Source organism: Symsagittifera roscoffensis, chromosome 8 (assembly GCF_963678635.1).
Source record: "Symsagittifera roscoffensis chromosome 8, txSymRosc1.1, whole genome shotgun sequence".
Taxonomy (NCBI): domain Eukaryota; kingdom Metazoa; phylum Xenacoelomorpha; order Acoela; family Convolutidae; genus Symsagittifera; species Symsagittifera roscoffensis.
Window position 1 is genome coordinate 27730440 of NC_087069.1, and position 27509 is coordinate 27757948.

A 27509-nucleotide genomic window follows, 5' to 3' on the forward strand; every position below is an offset into this window, starting at 1 on the left:
AGTAAATTTTTTGAGGTTTCAGTGATTCGACCCTTCACCAACCAAAAATGCCCCCTTTGGTATTAGTTGTGACATCCATTTTAGGCCGACCAACCTTAAAATTGTTCTAGAGGCGCCCTCTAGTCAAAATTTTCCAAAAAAGCCTGAAAACATCATTTTAGACCTGTTTTTTATTTGATAAGATTTGATCAAAAAAACTGCCTGCGGCGCAAAAATTTTAAGTCAACATAGGGTCTATACAGTGTTCTGGGAGTGCTCAGAGTATCTATTTGGTCGACTTAAATTAACACTTGAAATTTTTTTTTAATTGAAAAGCAGAGTTTCCTCGAGAAAATTCTAGATCACAATTAGTTTTCATCTAATTGTGATTCGAGAGCTGCTCAACTAAAGTCTCGAATTTTCTGGTTGCTGTAGCGTGAAAAGCTTCATATAATAATCTTTTAAATCAACCAGACCGAAGGCCTATTTCGGAGGTTAATTATTTAGGATGACAATGCGTTTTAACCCGCATCCATTTGAAGCATGACTTACTTGGAAGAGTCCATCTTGCAAAGTGCAGCGCACAAGCGATTTGAACCAGCAATCTTATGATAGCTGGGTATCATCACTTTCGTAGCGCCAGAATGCCACACTTCGATACTTCTTTTTTCTTAAGTTAGACTTTAATAAAAGTGCTGGCACTCTCATTTTCAGCCGATATTTATATATCACTACCGAAGATTCCGTTAATTTTCTACAATAACCAAAAATGGCAAATTTCAAAACCGCACAACATAAAAAAGAACTTTTCCAGGATATTAACTAATGGATTTTTAGCTAAAGATTTTGATATCTTTCAGATGGAAAACAAAATTTACTTTAAACTGCTCACTGTAACTGCTCACTGAAAACAAAGTTTTCTGAAGTAGAACAAATCATTTCGTACAAAAAAAACTTTTTTTTTCTTGGAAAATTAATCATAAAAATAAATTGAACTTCAAATCAATAAAGTCACGCAAAAACTCTAAAATTTTTATCAGGCTAGCCGAGGCGACCAAAATAATGAATTAATTAAATGAGAAATGATTTCGTTTCCAAATTGTGTGAGTTTTAACGTTTATTCTTGGGGTGATGGGAGGATCTGAACGAACTGGAAAAAGGTTTTGAATACTTTGGAGTATCATTGGAACCACTGCTATAAGGACGTGATAAATCACACAACCCAGTCCAAGGATTTTATGTGGTGCCTAATTTTTTGCAGAAAAAAAAATAAATTACACTCGAAGACATCAGGTGAATTCAAAAAACTTTCAATGTTTTACAGCGTATAATTTAACTAGACACAATGCACGTATGTCAGCTAAATCGGGATAAAAAAACAGTATTGTTTATTCGGGTTTTTTTCTCGGGTGATTTTGTCAATTTGTTACAGTTGAACCAGTCAACCTTGACGAAAGTTTCTAAGGTTGAACTTAGGAAAAGTTTGATTTGAACAAAAAAGTCTAGTTTTTTTTCCAAAGCTAATGTGACACCATTTTTTTTGCAAACTGTTGGCCTAACATTTTCTAAATTGTGCCCTTAATCAAAATTGCTGTGTTAAACAAGAGATTTTTTGAATTTGATCAAATAGTTTCTCTTAAACTTTTTAATCTGATAAACGGGAACTCAGCCCATCCAAACTTAAGACCTAATGGCGCAAGCATTGGACCCAATGTTTGCAAATTGAATTTTTGTTCAAAACTTGCATCTCAATCACTTTGTTACGGTTCCAACAAGCTCATTGTCAATTTGTAACTGTCTGTTCTCAAAACGAGGCAGTTTTTTCAAAAAAGATAATCAAATAAATTCCGAATGTTCAAAGATATTTCAAGTGATAAAATTTAGCAAAATTCGATTGTAAAACTTTAAGAAATTTTGTCAATCGTTTTTTCTTGGTCTCTTTGACTTCACCGCCACAATTATATGCTGGGTTTGTTTTGATCATTTGCCTCACCGAGAAAATCCTACATTTTTCCAATATAAACTTAAGCAGCCGAAAAAAGTTGATTAGACATCATTATAGTTTTTGCCCGACAACTGAAAATGGGAAAGACTATTTCTCCGGCGTACGTTTTTACAGTTTTGTTGGATTTTATATATCATTTCTTCAGAACAAAAAAAAAAACAATTCTCTATTTTTTTTTCGAGGATAATTGATGTTAAATATATTTTATTTAGATTGCAATCAAAAGTATCTCAATTTGAGTACATAATCAAGTAAAAACTCAAAAAGTGAGTTTTTTTTTTCATCTTGTGGTCAGAACCGTGAGGCAAAAATACGTAGTAGGCGACAATTCGTAACAGTAGGTTAAGCGGGGAGCACTAATTCACTCGCAGTGTTCCTTTTGTTTCTGATGGAAGCGCAGCCGATCATCGTTACGAATTGTCGCTTGCTACGAATTGTTACCTGATACGAGTTTCGCCCTACCAGTCGGAAGTTTTGCACAGCAACTGGTTTTTATGCTTAAGTTTGATTTGTTATAGTGAGTTTTGTATGGTTCTCCGAAAATTGGACAACTTTTGATGCGAGTGTTTACTGTCTAATGTCAGCCCCGTTTGAGAAAAGCGCTCATGAGTTTAATGTTTAAAAAAGATAAGCAGTGTTTCTGTCCACTCAATGAGTCTGATTTTCAACCTGGAATGATTTCATTTGCCTCGTACGCGTTAGTCAAACGCAAACAGTCTCATTTTGTTTATTACATAACGCGTGGTGGTTGAAACAAAAAATTTTAAGCGAACTCGTTATAGTTTTTTCGTTAGGGCGACCAATCGTAGCAGGCGACAATTCGTAACAAGCGACAGTTCGTAACAAGCATTGGCAAGTAGAATACGCTTGCTCCGCTTCGCTTACATCCGGCAGGAGAGAAATGTTGCGCATAAAGTAGTGTTTGCCGCTTAAATTATATTAACGAAAATCTCCTGTCATGAAAAGTCGCCTGTTACGAAATGATGCCTGTTGCGAATTGTCACCTGTTACGATTTGTCGCTTGTTATGAATTTTCGCCTGTTGCGAATTGTCACCTGTTACGATTTGTCGCCTGTTATGAATTGTCGCCTGTTGCAAATTGTCACCTGTTACGATTTGTCGCCTGTTTTGAATTGTCGCCTGTTGCAAATTGTTACCTGTTACGAAATGACGCCTGTTGCGAATTGTCACCTGTTACGATTTGTCGCCTGTTATGAATTGTCGCCTGTTATGAATTGTCGCCTGTTGCAAATTGTCACCTGTTACGATTTGTCGCCTGTTTTGAATTGTCGCCTGTTGCAAATTGTCACCTGTTACGAAATGACGCTTGTTGCGAATTGTCACCTGTTACGATTTGTCGCCTGTTATGAATTGTCGCCTGTTGCGAATTGTCACCTGTTACGATTTGTCGCCTAGTATGAATTGTCGCCTGTTGCAAATTGTCACCTGTTACGAAATGACGCCTGTTGCGAATCGTCACCTGTTGCGATTTGTCGCCTGTTATGAATTGTCGCCTGTTGCGAATTGTCACCTGTTACGATTTGTCGCCTGTTACGAATTGTCGCCTGTTGAGAATTGTCACCTGTTACGATTTGTCGCCTGTTATGAATTGTCGCCTGTTGCAAATTGTCACCTGTAACGATTTGTCGCCTGTTATGAATTGTCGCCTGTTAAAAATTGTCGCCTGTAACTAATAGTCGCTTCACGAATTTTTTCAACTGAATGTTTTTATTCGACTATTGATGGCATTCGAAATACTCAAGACTGTGCATTTTACGACCAATTTTATTTCTTCCTAGCCGTTAATAAAAACCGGTAAAAAGCGCTATAGCTATCTCAACTTGACTGAAATGGGTGCAATTTCAGCCCCATAACTTTTTCTTGAAAAAAATATAAAAACTGTATTATCTTTTCTTTTCTCTTTAAATGTTTTTCTCCAACGTCTAGCTCAACATTTTGATCTTTTATACTTTTTGAAAGCTCTGTCTAAAATTTAGATTGCAATCAAAAATATCTAAATTTGAGTACATAATCAAGTAAAAACTCAAAAAGTGAGTTTTTTTTTTCATCTTGTGGTCAGAACCGTGAGGCAAAAGTACGTAGTAGGCGACAATTCGTAATAGGCGACAATTCGTAACAGTAGGTTAAGCGGGGAGCACTAATTCACTCGCAGTGTTGCTTTTGTTTCTGATGGAAGCGCAGCCGATCATTGTTACGAATTGTCGCTTGCTACGAATTGTTACCTGATATGAGTTGTCGCCTGTTATGAATTGTCGCCTGTTATGAATTGTCGCCTGTTGCAAATTGTCACCTGTTACGATTTGTCGCCTGTTTTGAATTGTCGCCTGTTGCAAATTGTCACCTGTTACGAAATGACGCTTGTTGCGAATTGTCACCTGTTACGATTTGTCGCCTGTTATGAATTGTCGCCTGTTGCGAATTGTCACCTGTTACGATTTGTCGCCTGTTATGAATTGTCGCCTGTTGCGAATTGTCACCTGTTACGATTTGTCGCCTAGTATGAATTGTCGCCTGTTGCAAATTGTCACCTGTTACGAAATGACGCCTGTTGCGAATTGTCACCTGTTGCGATTTGTCGCCTGTTATGAATTGTCGCCTGTTGCGAATTGTCACCTGTTACGATTTGTCGCCTGTTACGAATTGTCGCCTGTTGCGAATTGTCACCTGTTACGATTTGTCGCCTGTTATGAATTGTCGCCTGTTGCAAATTGTCACCTGTAACGATTTGTCGCCTGTTATGAATTGTCGCCTGTTAAAAATTGTCGCCTGTAACTAATAGTCGCTTCACGAATTTTTTCAACTGAATGTTTTTATTCGACTATTGGTGGCATTCGAAATACTCAAGACTGTGCATTTTACGACCAATTTTATTTCTTCCTAGCCGTTAATAAAAACCGGTAAAAAGCGCTATAGCTATCTCAACTTGACTGAAATGGGTGCAATTTCAGCCCCATAACTTTTTCTTGAAAAAAATATAAAAACTGTATTATCTTTTCTTTTCTCTTTAAATGTTTTTCTCCAACGTCTAGCTCAACATTTTGATCTTTTATACTTTATGAAAGCTCTGTCTAAAATTTAGATTGCAATCAAAAATATCTAAATTTGAGTACATAATCAAGTAAAAACTCAAAAAGTGAGTTTTTTTTTCATCTTGTGGTCAGAACCGTGAGGCAAAAATACGTAGTGGGCGACAATTCGTAATAGGCGAAAATTCGTAACAGTAGGTTAAGCGGGGAGCACTAATTCACTCGCAGTGTTGCTTTTGTTTCTGATGGAAGCGCAGCCGATCATTGTTACGAATTGTCGCTTGCTACGAATTGTTACCTGATATGAGTTGTCGCCCTACCAGTCGGAAGTTTTGCACAGCAACTGGTTTTTATGCTTAAGTTTGATTTGTTATAGTGAGTTTTGTATGGTTCTCCGAAAATTGGACAACTTTTCATGCGAGTGTTTACTGTCTAATGTCAGCCCCGTTTGAGAGAAGCGCTCATGAGTTTAATGTTTAAAAAAGATAAGCAGTGTTTTTGTCCACTCAACGAGTCTGATTTTCAACCTGGAGTGATTTCATTTGCCTTGTACGCGTTAGTCAAACGCAAACAGTCTCATTTTGTTTATTACATAACGCGTGGTGGTTGAAACAAAAAAATTTTAAGCGAACTCGTTATAGTTTTTTCGTTAGGGCGACCAATCGTAACAGGCGACAATTCGTAACAACCGGTAAAAAGCGCTATAGCTATCTCAACTTGACTAAAATGGGTGCAATTTCAGCCCCCATAACTTTTTCTTGAAAAAAAGATAAAAACTGTATTATCTTTTCTTTTCTTTTTAAATGTTTTTCTCCAACGTCTAGCTCAACATTTTGATCTTTTATACTTTTTGAAAGCTCTGTCTAAAATTTCTAGCTAAAGAATGAGAAAAAACACCCCGAGATAAATCATAGACAAAAGAATCGAGAAAACTCGGATAGACAATTAAGTTCACCTTTCCAATGCCTCGTGCATGCTAATAGTTTGAAAAACAATTTCTAGCCAATTTTTTTGAGCTGACTCGACTGACCTCTTAAACTTGAATGCGCTGTATCAGAACCAATTTGACTGAATTTTCTTTCAGTAAAAAAACATTTGACTGTCACAAAATTGACAAAAACGTTTGAAAGAAATCATCACCAACTTAGGTTTTTTTGTTTTTGATTTTGAAGTTTTTTAGGACACAAGTCAGGCATAATTAAAACAATATTTTGAGCTTTGCGGAATAAAGCAAGTACCCAAAATTTGTACTTGAGTTAATTCCATAAATATGAAGTTTCTCTTGATTTAACCACATTTCCCTGATTGAGCAAAAATTCTAATCAAACAATTTCCATATTTGAAAACACTTCTTGTCATACATATTCATACGTCGGGAAAACTATATGACATGACATCTCTTTTAGGAAAACTCCACAAACAAAAGCATGAAGATGATGAGCATTATTTATATAAATCAAAAAATTTTACTAGTTTTTTATTTTGGCCAAATAGTTTTGTGGTTTTTCCGAAAACTTCATAATCAAGAATTATCTATCATAAGAGAACCTATTGATCGAGAGGAAGAAAACTGATGAAGAAAACAATGATCGGCTATTGTATATTTTTTTGTATGATAGAATTTTCTTTTATAGCCTGAAAATTTTTAGACAAAAATATTACTAGTCAAAAAATTGTGGCCTAATTTTTTTACAGATTAACTTTTTTTTACTATACAAAAGCAAACAACAAATGTTTTGGATTTGCACAGAAAATTGTTATCACTCTTAACTTATTTGCATGAGAAATTCAGCCTGGATCAGACAAAAATTGGGATGCATTTCTTGTCGAAAACTGATTTCTGAATCTGAGCAAAAAATTGAGATTGCGACTAAAAATCAAAAAAAGTCCCTCGAAAAGAAACGGTTTGTTGTTTTGGATATATTTTTTGCGGCAGCGTAAAATTGCTTATCATACATTTTTGTTGTGAAGAAAATGTTATTATAAGCGTCTTTCTACGTACATACCTGCTTATGGAATTGTAGGATTAGTATTTTTCGTTTATGCAGGTCAACCCGGTTTAGTTATACAAAAAAAAAGATATTTAATTTGCTGATTGACAATTTTGTTAGTTATAAAATAATTACTTAATCATTTTTCGGTTCATTCTATAGGCTCAATGTTTTGTTCGAAACTATTTACTTGAACTTTCTGGAAAAAAAATTCATTTTAAGATGTCTCTACTGAAAGTTGCTTTTTTTTCATTTTTTTTAATTACTCTTGTTTATTGCAATTATTCGGTCAAAACCTTACAATCGGAACGGAAAAAAGTGAAGCTTCAATGTATATTCACTTTTGGAGCACCACTGTGAAAATAAATATTTGCAACGAATGCTTGAAAAACTACATTTTTTAAACTGATTTTTTGGAATTTAGACTGGTGTAAATCTGTAAGTTCAATGGTCGTTGATACGTCTGTATCGGGGAAAAAACACCACTCTGCTTGATGGAATTTTGTTTCCTCCCTTTTTCGTCGCCTCGCTGCGTTTGAACACACTCTTCAGATCGTTTAATGGAGACGAAGTTTTGGAGCTTGGCTGCATTTTGATGTACTCTAAGGTGTATTTTGTCCAAACTGGGTTTTCTTGGGTTTCGCCTGAGAGTTCATTTAGGCCAGAATCTGTATGACTGACATGAGCTAAAACAAAAAACTATGATCTACCCGATAACTGGTACTAGCTGTCAAACTTGGCTTTCAAAAATTGTTTCGACACCTCTTGAGCGAAAAATACTTAGGCACAGGCTAAACTAAAATTTGAAAAGACTACCACTCTGCTCAGCAAATTGTTTTTTAGTTAGATGATGCAATCTGCAATAAAATCGCTAATATCTATTTCAAGTAGATCATTTAATGAGAAAATTAGATGTCGCTTCATGTTCAATTTTCCAAATTTTTCCATCTCTTCAAAGTGATTAATACCTAATTCTTGATGTTTGATCTCAGTCTGTATTCAAAAAACCTTTCTTTTTTCGTTAGTTTTGCCGCAGTTAACGTGTATGGATCGTACTGGGCTTCTTGCAAGCATGGGGCCAGAATATATTGCCAAAATAGAACTTTTTCCCCGAACTTCAAAAATGCTTCAAGACCAATGATTCCACTTATGCATAAATTTAAAGGAAGTATTTAAGATATTTAAAAGAAACTTAAACTCTATAATGTCAATGGTTTCAACCTGCACTAAAAAGAAAATCTGCACCAATTTTTTGTTAGTTATGATATAATGTAACGTTATAAAATTCTGACAATTTAACGGAAGCATTTAGTGCTTATTTAAATAATCCGGACCCCGCAAACAAGATTGAGCAAAAAAGTTTTAGCAAACTTTTTGCGCAAATTTTCGGAAACTCATTTTAAAAAAATTTTGTGGAAAATAACCCAAAAGTTTTTGCGGAAGTTTTGATTGATTAAACAAGCTAAACATGATCAATTTTGGGGCTAAAAACGCTCCTATCTGGTAAAAAAGAAAAATTTGATATAAAAAAGCTAATAATACAAATTCCATAAATGGAAATTGCATAATTAGCATTTTTCAAATAGTTTTAAGAAAAACACGCCCTGAACAATGAAATAAAAAGCTGGAAAACTCGTTACTCGTTATTTGGATTACAGCAAGTTGATAATTTTCGCGTAGGCAAAACTTAGGATTTACATAACTGTCGTTGATGTTTGTTTGTTTGTTTCTAACTTATGTGTGAATTTTATTTTATAAAGAAATTTTTTATATGTTGATGTCAGATAGGATTGGAAGACAAGAATCCAATAGTATTTTTGCTCGAATAGCCGGATAATTGCCAGTTTTGGTGGACAGTTTCTGGTTTTTGGAATACTCAGCAAACAGGTTTTTTTTCAGCTTAAGTTTTTCACCTCAGGCAGTACCGCTTGGTATGGATTCCTCATAGGAAAAGAAAAAGAACTGATAAGATTGGATTTAAAGTAGTTTCTGCCTCATTTTGCTGGATTTCCAATTGTTAAAGAATGATTGTCATGAAATTTTCATATTTAAAAAAGTTATAATGTCTTAAATCCCATAAATAAATAAATGCTAGTCATAGACTCATATAGACCTTTCATGCAATTTTCTGTACATATAGAATTGCATGGAAGGTACAAGACTAGCGTTTTTTCATAATTAGGAATTGTATGACTAGAATTTTTGTTCAACACTTCGACTCTACGCACTTTTTTACCATGTCTCTTGTTAAATTGTCTCAAGTTTATCTAAAATTTTCTCTGAGATCGCAAAAATCGGCAACTTTTTATCGATTTTGAAGTACTGTAACAGTATTGCGACACCTGATCTTGATCGGTTCTCTATGACACTACTCTATTTTTCCTGAAGTTCAACTGAACAGAACTGGTGTGCTTTGAAAGAACTATCCGGGTTAGTTGTTGTTGTCCCGTCATCCTTGTAATGAAATCATGATCATTTTATTCAAAGTATCTGGGCGGCCATGTAGTAATGATTGGATACGTCTCAGAAGTTAACTTAAAGACATGAAAATCAGTTTTCCGTGCTGTTAATTTTTAGTTATTCTAAGATAGTTTTTTAAAGGATGAATTTTGTGGACATGTCGTAATCACAATTAATGAACAAAGCTATTGTTTTTTAAGGTTTTCTCCAGTCGTAGTGCTTAATGAACGTAGGATAAATGTTTATTAGCAATTTTGGTAGATTTCAACAAAACCATTGTTTTCAAATATTCGTCCAAAAGCAAATCTCTTCTCTAGCAACAGCTGCAAGATTGTTCAACGTACCAATTTTGTTGAGTTTATTTTGAAACGAGTATGAATTTTGTATGACGTAATATTTTTCCAAATTTTTCTTCTAAAACTTTAAGGAACGGTTGCCCCAAAAATGGATAGCTTTATATGGTACCAAAAGAGGGACCCTTTGGGCTGTCAGGGTGTCGAATCCATGAGGGGGAGAAGAAAGCATACGCCCCAACCCCTGCCCCCACAAACGACCCCGCCGCCGCCTTTGATAAAACTTACAAACGACTGCCCCCACAAACGACCCCGCCGCCTTTGGGCAAAAATTTTAAAAGCCCTTCATACGCATAAAATTCAGGAATGTATGAAATTTAAATTCACACCTGCTCCGCTCCTATAATGAACAAAAATTATATATTTTGAAGTTTTTCTCCAGTCATAAAGCTTGATGAACTGATCATAAAGTGATTATCAGGCAATTCCGGTAGAATTAAATTTTTGTTCCAAAGTGGTAATTTTTTCTACCAAAAGCTGCAAGATCATTCAAAGTACTAAAAATTTTAATGAAACTTTTTTGAAAATAGTATGGGAATTGTTTGACGTGTTATTTTTCCAAGCTTTTTTGCATTGATAAGCATTTTAACGTCTAAACACTCCAATAAATAATTATTTTTTCTTTTTAACATTGTTGGAACTTCCAAAAAAAAACGAATTAAATTATACCAATAAAACTAAATAGCTTGACTCAAATCAGTTTGAAACAAAAATTCAGCCGGGTTTTGCCTCTTGAGATCAAAAACGAAATTCCGAGGTAAAGACGAAAGCAAAAATTAGTTAGTAGTTTCTTAAAATTTGATCAGTTTTCGGTAGAGAAGACATATCGAGGGACTGATTGCGAGGCTGAAAAGTAGCTACGTACAACTCTTTTAAGTTATGTTTGACTTTCTTGCATATTAGCATCACTTTAAATAGTTTAACAACTCCCATATTTCTAGTAAAGAGTTAATAAAATCTACCATTATAGCGAGCTAAAACGTTGATAAAGCATAAAAAATGCGATCAATATCTTTTTTCATGGTAGCACGGCCTCAAACATAAAAACGGAAAAAATATAAACAACCAATCATCAAACCAACTTTTTCATCAAAAGAACAAATTACTACTAACGTCCCATTTCTTTATTAAATAAATCAAAAAACCCATTTTTAAAAAGTATATAATGGGTTTATGCTTGTAAATTGTCTTTATTCCCAGCAACTCCGAGCATTATCGTATTTTATAAAAATTTAATTAGAAAAATTGCTTAGCTGCTCTGAGAGTCATCTAGAAAATTGCGACAACTTCAATAGAAAACTTGGATTTTTTTCTTACTTTCAAAATGAAATAGCTTTTTTATGCGTCACATGATGTGACGCTCTAAATAAAAAAAACCGAATTTGACTAAATTAGACAGCATCGAATATTGAAGTTGTCGTGAAAATATCAATGATCAAAAACAACCTCATAAATGAAAACTGAAAGAAATTTTTTGAAGACAACTTCATTGAAGTTCTCTTTAAAAATGAATCATAAAACAAAGAATAAAAAAATGCGTTCAAAAAACTTTTCAGCTTTTTCATAACTTTTGAGCATTTTGTTTTGTCAAGAAAGCGCTTATTGAAGTTTCAAAAACGACTTGTTTTCCAGGTAGAAAAAAACCTTCTCTCAACACCTTTTTGATTGCGTACTTGCACGAAATTAGCCTTCAACGGACAGTTTTTCGATCTGGTTTGTCTCAAAGCTTAGAATTGTTTGCAATTTGTTATTTTTTAGGGTAACAATGCCGGAATTGAAATTACTTGAACTGAATTCTTAAATTAGGTCTGTCAAAAACTAATTAAAACAAGTTCAAGAAAAGCCTAATTTGAGAATTAGGTTCAGTTAGCTTTTTGTATTGTTTTCTTACACCTACATTGATTCAGCTTTATTTTTTGCTTTTACGTAAGCAAAGTTAAAACAGAGTTTCAAACCATCGGCCCAAAAAAACTCAAGAAAAATTAACCCCTAAATTATGAAAAAGTTCAGGCTGAAAAATTTAGTTTACCAAAGATATGGCCAGTATTTCTCCGTAATGTCAAAAAACTACGGTGATTGTAAAGATGGTTTCGTGTGCACATGGGTTCAAGGAGGTTGAAAAATAGAAAAACTTTTTTATTAAATTGTTTGTGCTGTTTATTTTCCTGCTCTTTCAGATTCTACAAAAAAGATTGGAGGTGTAATTTGGCTGATTTGTGATGACAATTTTTCTCTAATGTGAAAACCAATTGTAGAAGAGACTTCGTTAGTTCTTACCTCAATTTGGCCGTGAGGCGACAATTTGTTCCAGGCGACAATTCGTAACAATATTTTAAGCTGCAAACTTGAATTTATACGCACTGCTCCTCTCGTGCCGGATGTAAGCGCAGCGGAGCGAAGCGGAGCAAGCGTATTCTACTTGCCAATGCCTTGTTACGAATTTTCGCCTGTTAACAATTGTCGCCTGTTAAAAAGTTTACCCTATCAGTTTGGCAATATGCAAAAGTGCATCATACTTCAAGCCAGCTGTGTTAACGTTCTCTTGTTTTCTATAATATAATTGATTGATTTAAGCAAAAAACGAAAGCTGCATAAAAACAACAAAAAAACTTAATTATATCTTTTCAGCAATTTTTTTTGGCTTCTTAGAGAACAACTTATTGAAAAGTGAAAGCGCTCATTTCAAATCAAAAACTCAAATAAAAGCAACAGAAACAAAAAAAAGTAAAACAAGTAACAAAAAAACATTAATCAAAGCCCAGAAAAAATTGCTAACGGTTTTTCAATGCAAACGTATTTTAATGTAGAAAAAAAACATCATTTTTGATTAGGTTGACTAAGTTCATTTCCTGAGTTTTCCATATAAAACTTTATAAATCCTTTTCGTGCTCAGAACTTCGGAATCGCAGATGGATTTTTGAAGTCAAATTCACTTTTCAATAAATAGGGTCGGTTGGTTAAAAAAATTTGGCTATAAATAGTGCGAAAGGAAGTCATGAAATGAGCGGAATGTAGTTGTAATTTGCGATTAGCCGAACTTTCATGGATAATAATCGATTCAATTGCATGTTTGTTGCCTGTCTCCCTAAAATTCGAAAACACTCGATTATGGATTAGAAATGGATTATATTGTCAATATTTTCCAAAGCAATTTATCTATTCTTAATCTTTTCTCATAAGTTTTCATTTATAATTGATTCTAATTAACTTTTTTCGAAAATGCTTATCGAAAGAAGCAAAAATGCAATTTAATCAATTATAATGGAAAATAATCAAACTTTTAAATCTGTGTTTTCTTTCATTCATTACTAAAAATGCTAAACTTAAGATGAGTTTTTGTACTCTCGCTAATGTTCAATTTTTTCTCAACTTCAATCGCATGCAGTTTTGTCATTCTCCCGAAATCAACCTTCAGTCTTTCTAGTATGCCCCCTCCCACCAAAACCCCCAAGTCTACCCCTCCTCCCATTGTTTTAACCTCTTCTTTCGCGTTTAAATCCCCACCCTTACCTTTCCCCCCACTCGAATTGGTAGTTTTGGGGTGTGCGTTACGCGTGGAATGGGGGTTAAACGCATCGGGGATTTAAACGCGATAGAGGAGGATTAAATAAGGAGGAGGAGGGATAGACTTGGGTGTTCTGAGGGAATTAGGAAGACCGGGGGGCTGCGTACCGTGGTGCGGTGGGGGAACTGCATAGCGGTGGTGGCGGGTAGGGGGTGGCTTTGGGACGTGGAGTTGGGGTACTGAGTATTGGAAAATGAGATGAACATGTACAAAAAACAATCAATTATATTGAAAACAAAATTCGATTATAATGGACTATAATAGATTTTAATGGATTTTTATGTTTTGAAAATAATCGATTATAATGGATTAAACATCCATTACATTGTCTAAATTTTCGATTACAAAAACAAGATTTTAGCCAACAAAATACATTATAATAGATTTTTGTCCAAGAAACTTATGTGTGGGTAGAGCTTGGAGATGTAAGCCAAAATTTCAAAAAGACGAAAAATGGACAAAAAGCTACCAGTTGAGGTGCGGTGACTGAGTGGTTACGTCTCGGCCTCTCTATTGAGAGGTCGGATGTTCGAGGCACACCATCATCCGTGCTCCAACCAAAAACCTAGAGCCGGGTTGGCTTAGGAGGCAAAAAATGAATTGTTTGGGGCTCACCTGAATACATAGCACTGACAGTTGGGCCCTGACAAGCAAGGAAAAGGAGGCACAGGAGAGCCAAGAAGCAAAAGGAGGGCAAAAGTTGTAGTCTGCTGTAGTTCACGCTGCCACTTCCCATGGTGTTATGCGTATGAGCAGGGCACCTTCTAGAATCGAATTGGATATAGGATAAATTATGTAAATAAGAGGAAAAAATCAATCTAAAAATATACTCTTTCAACTGTCATTTTGACGCAGCCTCAAGTAATATTTTATGACCAGATGTGTTTTCAGGATACCAAATAGCATTTTTAAGTTTTCAAGGCATAGAAAAGTTTCTGAATGTCAATTTGGACTACAAAAAATCATTTTTACCCTAAAGTTTATCTCTGGCTTGGTTTAATGAGGCTTTTTTGACCAAAATAAATATATTGACCGCTTTGGTACCTCGAGTAGGAAACAATAACTTTTTTGAGTCAACTTCTTGCTGCACTATTTCGGTCACATTTTAATTTTTAAAATTGAATTGAATTGAAAAATTACTTTAGCTCACTAGCCAAGTTTTTAAATTCAGCAAGAAAGCGGATTTGCTTTTTTATGTCTCAAATAATAAAAAAACAAATGTGAAATATATCGATTTCTTTTTGTCTCCAAGATTCTTACCTTTTTAAAAAATATATAATACAATTAATTATAAATGCTTTTTCAACAATCTCTTTTAAAAAAATCAGACCTTTGAAAATTACCCCTGAAAAATTTGAATTGTGACGTTATTCAATCAAAATAGATTTCAAGTTGAAATCGGTATTCTCTCGAGTATTTGCTCTAAAAATGCAAAACTCGACTACAATGTCAAGCTTATAATATATGCTGAGCTTATTGTTCATTAAAATTATTTTAAAAGAATATCAAATTGATATTTAAAATCCATTTTGTTCACGTTGATTTCCTCTTCACCACGTGACGAAATTCTTTCAAGAATCGATTTTTCTTCAAACTGAACTTCAAAGACGAAAGCATTAAAAGGCGTTGAAATGTCTTGGTATATCATTTGTCATATTGATACATCATGATACGCACATATTTCAGTAAGTCGAGTTGAGACTAAGTAGCAAAAAGAATAATTTGGCTTGTTTATTTCTGTTAAAAATGCTCTTCAATTACAAAACAGAAAACGATTTTTTTTTGAAACTTACAGAACGAAAAAACATCGAAGCCTTTTCATGAAATTTTTTATTCATAATCAATTTATTGTCCTTTCGCCCTCAAAACAAAAACCAAGTAAGATGTTTTTTGAGCAAGCTATACTTTCTTAGGTTTCAAAATACAAAAGGTGGCAAATCAATCTTCTGCCCTGAAATTTGAAGGAAAATGTGCAAAAATCAAGGTCTATGTAATCTTGAACAAAATGTTTGTAAGAGTCTTGCAATATTCCACATTTCAAAAATTTCAGGAATCCAGAGTAAATGAATCGGGTCTTTCCCATAAAAAACGTCTAGCCTAGTAACAAAAAATAATCTCCAAACTGTGATTTTATTTTTTCGGGGGTCTATATTTACTGTGACGTGGCTATAACGGAAAAACCCTATAAAATTTCGTGTCATTTGCAATTTGCACTGAAAAGTCAGTGCCCAGGTCTGTCCACACAATGAAAGGCTACCCAAATTCAATCACATGTCAAAAGTTTCTTAGTCTAGGTAAGGTTTTTGGGTAATTACAAAGTATGAAAGTACGATATTTGTTCGCTGCAGTCTGGAAATTAGTACTTTTCTCAATACAATCACAAACATTTCTTTACTTCATTCGGAAGGCGGAATAAAAATGTGCCATGATAAAACCTGTTCTGCAAGTTTTTAATCAGGGCGTAAACAAAGCTCGTATCAGGGCGAAACCTTGAATGTTCCGACTGCCTTTTAAGGTTTTATGGAGCAGTAATGACATTAAAAAAATAAATGTAATAAGGTAAAATGAAGTTTTTTCTAAAATTTGAAACTTTTAAAGAAAATGATCCCCCACACGCCATACAAAGTACAAAAGGATAGATTTCGCTCCTTGTAACAAATCAATTATGGCAAATAAGCTTCTTTCAACCAAATTGGAACTATTTTAAGACGGATTAGATCTCGGCTTACGCGTTAATAGCGCAAAATATATCGCGCGTTAATCGTCACAAATTTGTCAAAATGGCAATCTTTAAATCCCCATAACTTCACAATAAATGATCACAAGTGAAATATCTTTATATCTTTTGGAACCTGATCTAAACTATATTTTATGATTGGATAAATTAAATGTTTTACCAATGTAAAGTATTTAATATTAACCAATCATGATCCATCTAACTAACAACCCACTTATTTGTAAGTGCTGAAGTTACTTGTAATTTCAGCACCAGAGAGATTTGAATTTAACTTAGAAATTAGTTGGACTCTCCCGAGTACTTCAGCAGCCGCAATAAACCAGTATACCCTAGATCTATTGAGCCTAGCAGAGACTAGTTAAACAACCTGAGACTAGATAGTATAAGAGTAAGATTAGGATCGGTATTAGACTAAGAAGTTGCACGAATCTATCCGGCCGAAAATAAGATAGCGTGACGAGCAGACGGTGTACCCTATCCGAAATTACTCTATGAGTTACACACTCCAGTCCTAACTCATCTGGTGCGACCATAAGTCTCGAACAAGACCTTACTAGATTAGAATTAACCAAAATAGATTAGAAATTAGACAAAAACATTTACAAAATGTTATACGACAATAATTTAATTGAAATGTCTCTCCGACTCAATAGATCAGAGCCAATATTCCGAACCATAACAGAACTACCCGGAATTGGAAGAAGACATCGAACCAAAGACGACATACGACAAAGTAGAAACTTGCCGTATAGTTATATGATAGTTCGGCAAAAGCCAGAACAAACTTTTATATTTCGAATATTACTTGCAATGAATTTAGATTTCCATTCGCAAACATAAAACCTTGAAGTTACTCTTCAAAATCATTTCAGGCGCTAAACAAAATTATTATTATACAATAACGATTGATAAAAAGATCTAAGATCGTTTTCCTAAAACTCTGCAGTATTATACAAAACAAGTTTGAAAAATATTTTATTGGAAAATGAAAATAAAAATTAGTAGCATGACAATAAATGGTTAGTAATCATAAATCATCCTGTTGTTCCAGCTTCATCACCTAAAACATAACAGCAATCATAAACCCACTAATATCATCAAAATACTAAATCTTTCCTTTACACAAATTTAAAACTTTATTAAAACTTAAAGTCACTTAATTAAAATCAGATCATCAAGGCTTATCCTTGGATCTTAAATCATTTTCTACTTAATTAAATTTCAAACTTGATCATCAAGGCTTATCCTTGGATCAAACAGAACAACTTTGTTCTCCCCCACCCACTTAATTAGTGTCTAACGACCTCAAACGTCGATTCACTATCCAACCCTTTCTCAAAACCCAGGACTAATAGAAATTTTTAAACAAAACTAATCATTCGAATTAGGATAAACAGTGAAGAACTTCGGTTATTCATCCTTCACTTGACCCCCCCTCTTACCACACCCAGGATAAATCTTAGACTTAGTAGGTTTAAAATAGTATCTAACGAAATACTCGCGTTCTAATTATACCTGAACCTTGTGGATCGATTTACTATTCTCCAACCCTTGAACACAATCACTACCCCTAAGTAAGATTAAGTAAGTTAACACCTTAGCTTATACTAGTCACGAGAAAGTAAAAATCATTCTTCGGAATTGATATACTTTTCTCTCCAACCCTGAACAAATAGACCCAGGTTAAGCTAACCAAAAAATCGTAAGGACTAACAGTTTAAGTAATTAGAATTCACTTAACAACTTTTTGCATCCGTCATCCTAAACCTTATGTCATTTAAAAACCTAGGAAATAAACAAACAATCGTTTTACACAACTGTGAAATAGATAACAAAAAATACGACCTCGTAATCACACCTCATACACAAACAGTTGGATACATTCGCACAAAACGACAAACACTAAAGAGGAAAATAATAACTAAACAAAGACAAATAACACGAAAAAGATTTTCAAAAAATCGAAACGCATTTTCAGAATCAGAAACCAACAGTTTAGACGAACTTTACAAACTAAAAGAATCAATAGATAAAAATTGCCCACTTCACGATCAATTATATTTTTCTGACTCAGAAACAACATCAAATTCATCACAAAGAGGAAAAAGAAGAATAAAAAAACAGTACAAACACAAACCAGTACATTTATACAATTGGAATCAACCAATTCGACACATTAATAATTACATATTAACGGTCATCGAACGGAAAAATGAGTTCAACGCACACCCCAGGTGACGAAACTCCAGATGATGATGAAATCTTTCCTTTTATAGTAGATGCAGATACTGATAGAGGACAACACATATTTTGTCAAAATTTACTCGTAAATTTATTTGAACCCGGAATCAGTCCATGTAAAACAGAGTTCCCCGATGTAAAAATCAAAAGACAAATCATAGATCACTATCTAAAAGATATATGCAACATAACACAACAGTATGGAATCTACTCTATAGAATTCACTTCCCCAAACCATAATAATAGAACATATACTATTCAAACAGACGATCTTGACTTAGAATTTTCAAAAGTTTTTTCAGAATATATAAAAAGCATCCAATACCATAACTCACAAAGAGCAAACTCCATTTTCACCAATGAAGTTTTCGCAATAATATATAGTTATATTTCGATATTAGAAAATGAACTCCCATTGACAAATGTCTCACCGACAGAAACATCTAAACATTTAAGAGTACGACATGAAATCACACTACTCTCTAGTTATTTAAATATCATTAAAGAAAATTTCACGAAACACGACGTTTCACAACATACCAAACACGATTTACAAAAAATTTTGGCATGGTTCATAATAGATTATTTCACACACAATATTGATTTAATTGCACAAGCAAGAAAAAATTTTAGACCCCAAAATTCGAACGATGATACCGCTATCACAGAACAATCAGATTATGTTTGGGACCCCGAATGGTCTCATCCCGCATTTATAGACTTTCCACAATCAATCTCAAGTCAAGCAATAGGTACAATATCTTACATAAGAGATTATGTAAGAGTAATACCATTAATAATTGATGCGACACCATTAAATTATAATACATTTTTACCCGATACACAAAATAATAGCTTAAACTCCACAGTCATACACAACGAAAACCTCAATGGAACTAGGAATCTTACTCAACAAGATATACAGACACCATCACACTTCATAAGAGAAGAAATTGTACACACAACAACTACACAACAAAGTATTTCACCAATACGCCCGAATTTAACAACACCAAGAAATACAAACCCTTCACAAACACAGGTAACCTTACAATCAACCGTTAAACCTTCGGTTGCTCCAAAATATTCACATATGGATTACCAAACATATAGACCCATGACAATACCATCAAAAACACGCAAAACATTCACTAGAAACAACTTTGCAGAACATAATTATAATTATACACATCCGTCAAAAACAAATTATCAACCACAAAGAAATTTTAATCAATATACAAAACCTCGAAACTGGGATAACCCAACGGCCCAATATAATTCCAAAAATTTTCAACTAAATCCTCCACAGGATCGCAGTGAAAATTACCCATTTTTTCAACAAAATAAAAATAAAAAACAGACATCTTATCAAATGGATTATTTATCCTCAGATGATGATTTCTTACAACCAGATATATTTGCACCAAATACTCAAGAATATCGTAGACAAGGAATACAGAGAACACGTACAAATCATGGAAATTTTTCTCCACAACCAATAGATGCACAACATCAACAACCAATTCAACAACAAAATCTAATTAATACACAATCTTTTCAACCAATCCAACAACAAAATCCAATGACTGCACACTCGTATCAACCATCACAAATGCAAAATGAAATACCACTCCCATATTATCTCCAACAACATGAAATAACAAGAAACCAACTTTCAAATTTTTCTCAAATGCCAAATGCAGCTGAATCATTACAAATGACAATGAATCCATACCTAATGGGTGGATCATCAATAACATCAAACAAACCCTTAATGGTTTTCACAGGAACAGACCCTGAATACTCTGTAGAAGATTATTTAAATGCAGTAACAGCAAACCTGATTTTAAACATTGGACCTGAACCAATTAATACGCCATTACATCAAAATTGGATACATCGACGCACAGCGTTAATACAAACAACCTTAGATGGCGCAGCCCAAAAATGGTTTTCAGTACTACCTCTAGAAATAAAATCAAACTGGAAAAGATTTACACAAGAATTTTCAAAAATGTTTGACTCCGAAAGAAACAAACAACAACAAAGAGTTTTATGTAATGAAATTCGCAGATTACCAAACGAAACTATCAAACAGTTAGCAGTAAGAATCGAAACACTAGTTCGAAAAGCATATTCACTAAATACACACGACTATAAAAACACAAAGATGACAGAAATCTTAATGATGACCTTAACACCACAATTAAGGAAAATAGCAATAAAAAAGAGAGCATCCCATCCTTCTTCAATTCGAGAACCCGATTTAGATTTTAGAAAACTAGTAGACAAACTAGAACAAGCAGAAATCACGATGAAACTAGAAGAAACGGAAAATCTGAAATTACAATACGTTAACAGAATTGAAACAACTTCCACTAATATAAACAATATACAGGAATCAGATACAGACCTCGTCGAAAAAATCACTGAAATACTCAATATTTACGAAAAGAACCCAAACTTTAAAGGCAAACCATCTTTCAAAAAATGGTGTAATTATTGCCGACGATACGGACATAGTATTTCCGAATGTAAACAAAAACAGCAAGATAGTCAAAATAAACCTCAAAAATACAAAGAACCAAATAAATCATTCTATCAATATATGAAAAAAGATCAAAATCTACCGAACAAAACAGTCTACAGCAACAACAGTTCAGGAAAACCACTCCCGAACAATACAAATTATACAAGAAATCAATCACCATATAACTCAAGTTATAGAGGAAGATCACCAGAACGAAGAAACACGCAAAATTCATCACAAAATCACTATAATAGACCAAATAGTAGAAATAACTACTCCAGATCAAATTCAAATACACAACGATTTGTTTCTAGATCTAATTCCCAATCAAGAAATAATTACTATCCAAACAACCAATCACGAAATTCATCAAACAATAGGAATAGAAACTACTCCTATAATCGAAATAGAAGTTATTCAAACAACCGAAACCAGAATTACCCGAACAATCGATCAAGGAATAACTCATATAATAGATCGAATTATAACAGACCAAACAGCAATTATCAAAATAGATCGCGAAATAATTCACAAAACCGACATTCAAGTTATAATAACCGTTATAGAAATTATTCCCAATCACCACACCGGAATAATAATCACTATAATAACTCTAATAATCGTCATAGAAGCAGTACACCTAAACATCAAAGACAAATTAATCAAGTACAATCCAATCCAGAAACAACATCAGACCCCCCAGGTATTGATGACACAATAACTGATACGTTACAACTCAATCAAATAAATTGTACATCATCAGATTCAGAAAGTGATACAGAAAACACTCTTTCTATCAATATGATAAAAATCGAAAATGACTATGAATCTGTCATATATGAAGAACCTTTATCATCACACATATATGAAAATCAATCAGAATTTCTTCAAAATGATTACATTACACCCATAAATTCCACACCAACAGCGCAAGAAACAAATGCAAAAAATACTACAAAACAACCCAATCAAAATGTCAAAACAAAATGCTTGAATACAAACCATATCTACCAAAATATACAAAAAGAACAACCCAAAGAAAAAATCTGGACAATACCATTTCTCTTAGAAAGCCCAAGAAACAAAGACTTTCAACCACCAGATCTTGAAATAGATTTTTTAATTGATTCAGGAGCAGAATCAAACATAATAAACATTCCCACATGGAATGAAATAAAAACTTTACACCCAAAACTAACGCCTCTTGAAACTTCTAGTAAGCTAGCAACAGCACAAGGATCAACATTGATAAACTACGGAAAAATCCAATTATTTCTCCTCCCTACCAGAACAATGGAGCAAAGTAAAATTTTAAATAAGCCATTTAAACAAATATTCCATATCACTGATATTAAATATAATATCATTGGAATACCATTCATTTCGAAGTATATACCAACAATTAACATCCTAAATAGTAAAATATTAATCAAGGATAAATATACAAAAACAAAAGAAACATCCTTAACATTTTTTCAAAGATTAAATAAACAACCACCATTCTTTTCAAAATTCTACCCGATATTTAACCAACAAAGAAAACACCTGAAACCACTATCAGGAAATATCTATAATTTTTCAATCAAACAAGTTCACCAATATGATAAAGAACAAAACAAACAAAAATTTTATATGTCAGATTTTGAATTCAAACCTATTCATAAATTTTTCAAAATCACAATCTCTTCAATAAAATATTTGAAAAATTCGAATTCAGATATTATTTCCTTACATGTTTATAACAACACACCTTACCAAGTAACATTACCTTTAGGACTTTTAGGATATTGTGAAACCAACGCTACAATATCACCAATACACGAAAAAGCCTACCGCGTAAACAATATACTCCAATTACTGGATATTTGCCAATCTACAATTCTTAATGAAGAATTATCTATAAATAATATAATAAGTAACGAAAACAGAAATACGGATTATTTCACAAAAACTCCATATTTCAAACCTACATTCAACATAAGTAACTACACAGAGGATCAACAGAAATTTTTAACAATGTTTAATTTTCAACATTCACAAATAACACAAGACGAATTCGAAAAGTTAGCCAAACAGCTAATTAAATATTCATCAGTCTATGCAACATCAAAATTCGATGTTGGCAAAATCAGTTCATCACTACATCTCCCATTAAAACCAGACGCAGTTTTCAAAAAACAGAGAGCAAGCAAAGTACCAATTCACTTACATGATAAAGTAAACAGATTACTCGATATTTTAGAACAGTACAATATTATATCACCAGTTAATAAAGAAGAACAACCAAAAGGCAACACATTCGTCAACCCCGTTATCATTCTAGCTAAAGGAGAATCATTAAAAATCGTTCTCGACGCTAGATACCTCAATTCACTCATAGATGAATCAAAATGTAATTGGCCCATTGAACCAATACAGGTTATCTTAACAAAAATAAACGGCAAATACTTCACAACCGCCGACATGAATAGTGCATACAATCAAATGCCACTAGATGAACAATCACGACGTTTAACACAATTTGTTATCGGAAACCAACAATATGAATTTAACCGCTTATTCTATGGAATATCCATAGGACCAGCAGCATTTTCAGCTTTTATGAGCAAAATTTTTAGACCACTAATACTCAAGAAAAACGCAATCACCTATCTAGACGATGTTTTTATGCAATCACAAACAAAAGACGAAATGTTCAATGTTTTAGAAAAATATCACCAAATACTTCAGAACGAAAATCTGAAGGCAGCACCCGATAAATCACACTTCTTTTTGACAAGAGTTAAATTCTTAGGACATAATATAGAAAGAAAAACAATTACTCCACTGAAATCACGCATTGACGCTATTCAAAAACTTCAACCACCAACAAATAAAAAGAAAATCCAAGAATTCCTTGGAATGTTAAACTTTTTAAGTAAATATGTTTATAAAATGCAATTATATCTACGACCATTTTACAACATCCTTAGACAACAAAATAATTTTGAATGGAATACAGAACATCAAGCACGATTCGAAGAAATAAAGAAACTTTTAACTGAACAAATTTCAAACACAATTCCAGACCCTGATCAACCATTTTATGCAATGTGCGATGCTTCGAACTTTGGCATCGGCGCAGCACTATTGCAATCACATAATGGTACAAATAAAATGAACCTGATATCAGCAAATTCCCGATTATTCACTCAAGCAGAGCTACGACTCTCAACTCTAATGAGAGAATGTACAGCCATAATATATACACTGACAGAATATGAATTTCTGATACTTGGATCAAAACATCCAACAGTCTTATTCACAGACCACAAACCAATCATTTTTCTTTTTACACAAAAGTCTAATCCAAACCACCGAGTTTACAGATTTCAATTAATTCTAATGAAATTTCCAAACTTACATATAGTTTGGATTGCAGGAAAAAATCTTGCATTACCAGACACCTTAAGTCGAAATACACCACCTGAATTACTTACACGAAAAACAACAGTTGAAATACCCAAAAACATAAAATTCTACCTTGCAGAAAACGAAACATCACCCCGATTAGAATGCAATTATGCAGTAAAAACTGATATTGAACAGTCACAAATAAATAATTTACAACATTTCCCACTTTATTTAGATTGTCAAAATAATCATTATGAAGTTGACCTACTTGGAACATCAACTTTTAAACCAATTCCATATTCCCAATGGATAAAAAATAACACCCAACAAAAACGAACAAAACAACACCAAACTAAAAAAGACCATTTTCCACTAATAGAAAAAGAAAATTTAACTGATAAAATAAATTTATCAGGACCACCAACAACTGATTCGAAATACACAATAAATCAAGTTTTTGACCTTCATGACCCATTAGATACAATACCCTTATCTAAATTCGAAATTGAAAACATTTTTCTCCCTCCAACGGAAACAATTACAATTTCAACACTGAAAAAATATCAAAATCTTGACCCAATAATTCGACAACTAAAATCATGGCACAAATATAAAACTAAACCTGTCAAAGCAGATTCAACCATTCTAGGAAACAAAACACTCCTCCGTTACTTTCGTAAATTTAACAACACAACAATTAACGAAAATACAGACCTTTTAGAGTATAACCTGAATGAATCTACAGTTCCCTGTCTCCCTTTAAGTATGATTCTCATCGCTTTTAATATTTCACATACACAAAATATTAAAGGACACTCTGGATCAGAAAAAACATATTCAAATTTTATACAAAATTTTTACTTCCCAAATGCACCAATCTGGATAAAAGTACTATGCAATGATTGTATAGTATGTCAACTAAATAAACCTTACCCAAATCAAAAACAAATAGCACAAAAACAAGATTTTAAAGGACAAAGTTTGTACTTTAATCACCGTATCTCATTTGATACTAAAGGCCCAATTTCACCCTCATCAGAAGGAAACTCCTACATTATGGTAATTGTTGACGCATTCACACACTATGTAGCACTTAACCCAGTACCACATTGTAATGCTTACTACGCATATACAACACTTTATGAACACTGGATAGCAAAATTTGGACTACCAGAAATTTTAGTCACAGACAACGGTACAGAATTCATAAATAATGAAATAATAACACTATGTCATTTATACAACATTAAACACAAACCACGTACATCTCATGCACCTTGGACAAACGGCTTAGTCGAAGGTATGAACCGTTCACTACAAGAATATCTTAGATGTATCATCAACGGAAATGATACAAAATATACCGAATGGTCAGCAGATGTAAAATTATTTCCCTTAGCATATAACTCACAAATCACGACAACACTAGGAATGTCACCATACGAAATGGTTTTTAACCAAAAGCCACGCAAACCAATAATGTTTACAGCAAATTCCCATAAAAACGCACAAGGTTATTGTCAACCAAATAAAGACTCAATTTGCTACAACCTACCTTTACATACACACGATGAAGATCATTTTCATCACCCACAAATTCTTAAATTAGCCTCCGGTACACATACCGAATGGATTTTAAATAGAGATAAGAAACACAATGAAATTTACCAAAAAATAACGAAAAAGTTATTACAAAGACAAAACATAAATGAACAAATCAATTCACGTTTTACACCAGCTTCCGATTTAAAAATTGGAACATTTGTTCTTATACCTAATTTTAATACTCAAAAAGGAATTTCTAAAAAATTACAACCCCTCCGAAAAGGACCCTACCAAATAATTGCAAAACCCACTGATGTCACATATAAACTTACCGACCCCAATAAAAAAGAAATCGTTCAGCATAGAAGCAACCTATTACCTTACTACCCAAAAGAATACGCACTCCGCGAACTAACCCAATTATATTCCTTCACAGGATTAAAAATAGTTCAAAACGAACCACATCTGAAAAATACAGAACAAAATGATACCCCCACCGAAAATCAAAACACAAAACCAACAGCTACCAAAAACGCTACAAAAAATCTAGACCATAAAGAATCCCAAAAGCAAAGGAAAAATAGAAAAATGACAGAACAAATAATACCCCAAGAAGAAATAGACAAATCAGAACATAGAAAAACAACAAGACTCCGAAATCAACCACGTAAAAACTACAAAATGTTCATCCCCCAATCTAAAATATTAAAGAAAGTAGAATTTAAAAAGTAATTTTAAGACTTTATACTTCACAATCTTGAAACCTCCGTAACATTTTTCATTTCCATTTTTCAAAATAACATGCTCACAAGTACGCAATAATTCTAGTTCAAAATAGACCAATAGGATTCATCCAATCCGCCACTTTCTCTAACTCAAACTAAGATCAATTAGACGAATAATCTAAAACTCCAGGCACATCTCTAACTATAACTTTACAACCTCCAGGTCAAACATAAGCAAACCACTCCAACTTGACAACTAAAATAAATATCACCATAATACCGTACCCCTCCCTTATCTAATAACCCAAAGATCAACAATATTTCCCCAACTCAGACCACGAATACCCCCCAAACAAATTTGATAACTTAGCCTAAAATAACAAAATGAAGATTTTAATTAGCCTAAAGCATAAAAATCTCACCATACCCCGGATCATTTGACAAACAAAAATAAAGAAAAAGACGACCTCCCGATCACCATGAAAATTGCCCCCAACAATTTTTTACAAATTTCAACCCACTTGTCAAAAAACTAATAAATAATCCGACCACACTAGAAAATCGCCTCAAACAGCAAAAAATAATCGACCAAGAGATCATTTCTTAAATGCTCTTCTCTCAAACAGTTACTCGAATACTTATAAATTTTAAACATTTTTTTTCAATACTTGAAGCCTTTATAATATTTCTTTTTGATATACTTGAATCTTTTCTAATAATCCTAATCATTTTTTGTAACATTTTTTTGATTTTCTACACTACTCTTGAACTATTCCTCCAACTTTCCAAAACCCTTGAATATATCCACAGGTACGATTTCAACAACTTCTCTAAATGATACGAACAATTTTCAGTAGAACTGATATTTTTTTATTGTTTGTAATTTTCATAACATTTTTATCATCCCTCATTTTGACCATATGTAAATGTATAAAGAA

The 27509-nt window shown here is 33.3% G+C and overlaps 1 long non-coding RNA gene across 2 annotated transcripts in view; it reads right to left on the reverse strand.

Moving 5' to 3' along the window:
- Positions 1-7348: 7348 nt before the first annotated feature.
- The window catches only part of LOC134853252 (uncharacterized), a 35439-nt gene continuing 15278 nt past the window's right edge, over positions 7349-27509 (reverse strand). For both annotated transcript variants that reach the window (XR_010164328.1, XR_010164327.1), the window contains exons 2-3: positions 14016-14164; positions 7349-7708 (exon numbers count right to left, since the gene is read on the reverse strand). This is a non-coding gene — a long non-coding RNA (uncharacterized LOC134853252). The remainder of the gene's footprint in view (positions 7709-14015; positions 14165-27509) is intronic.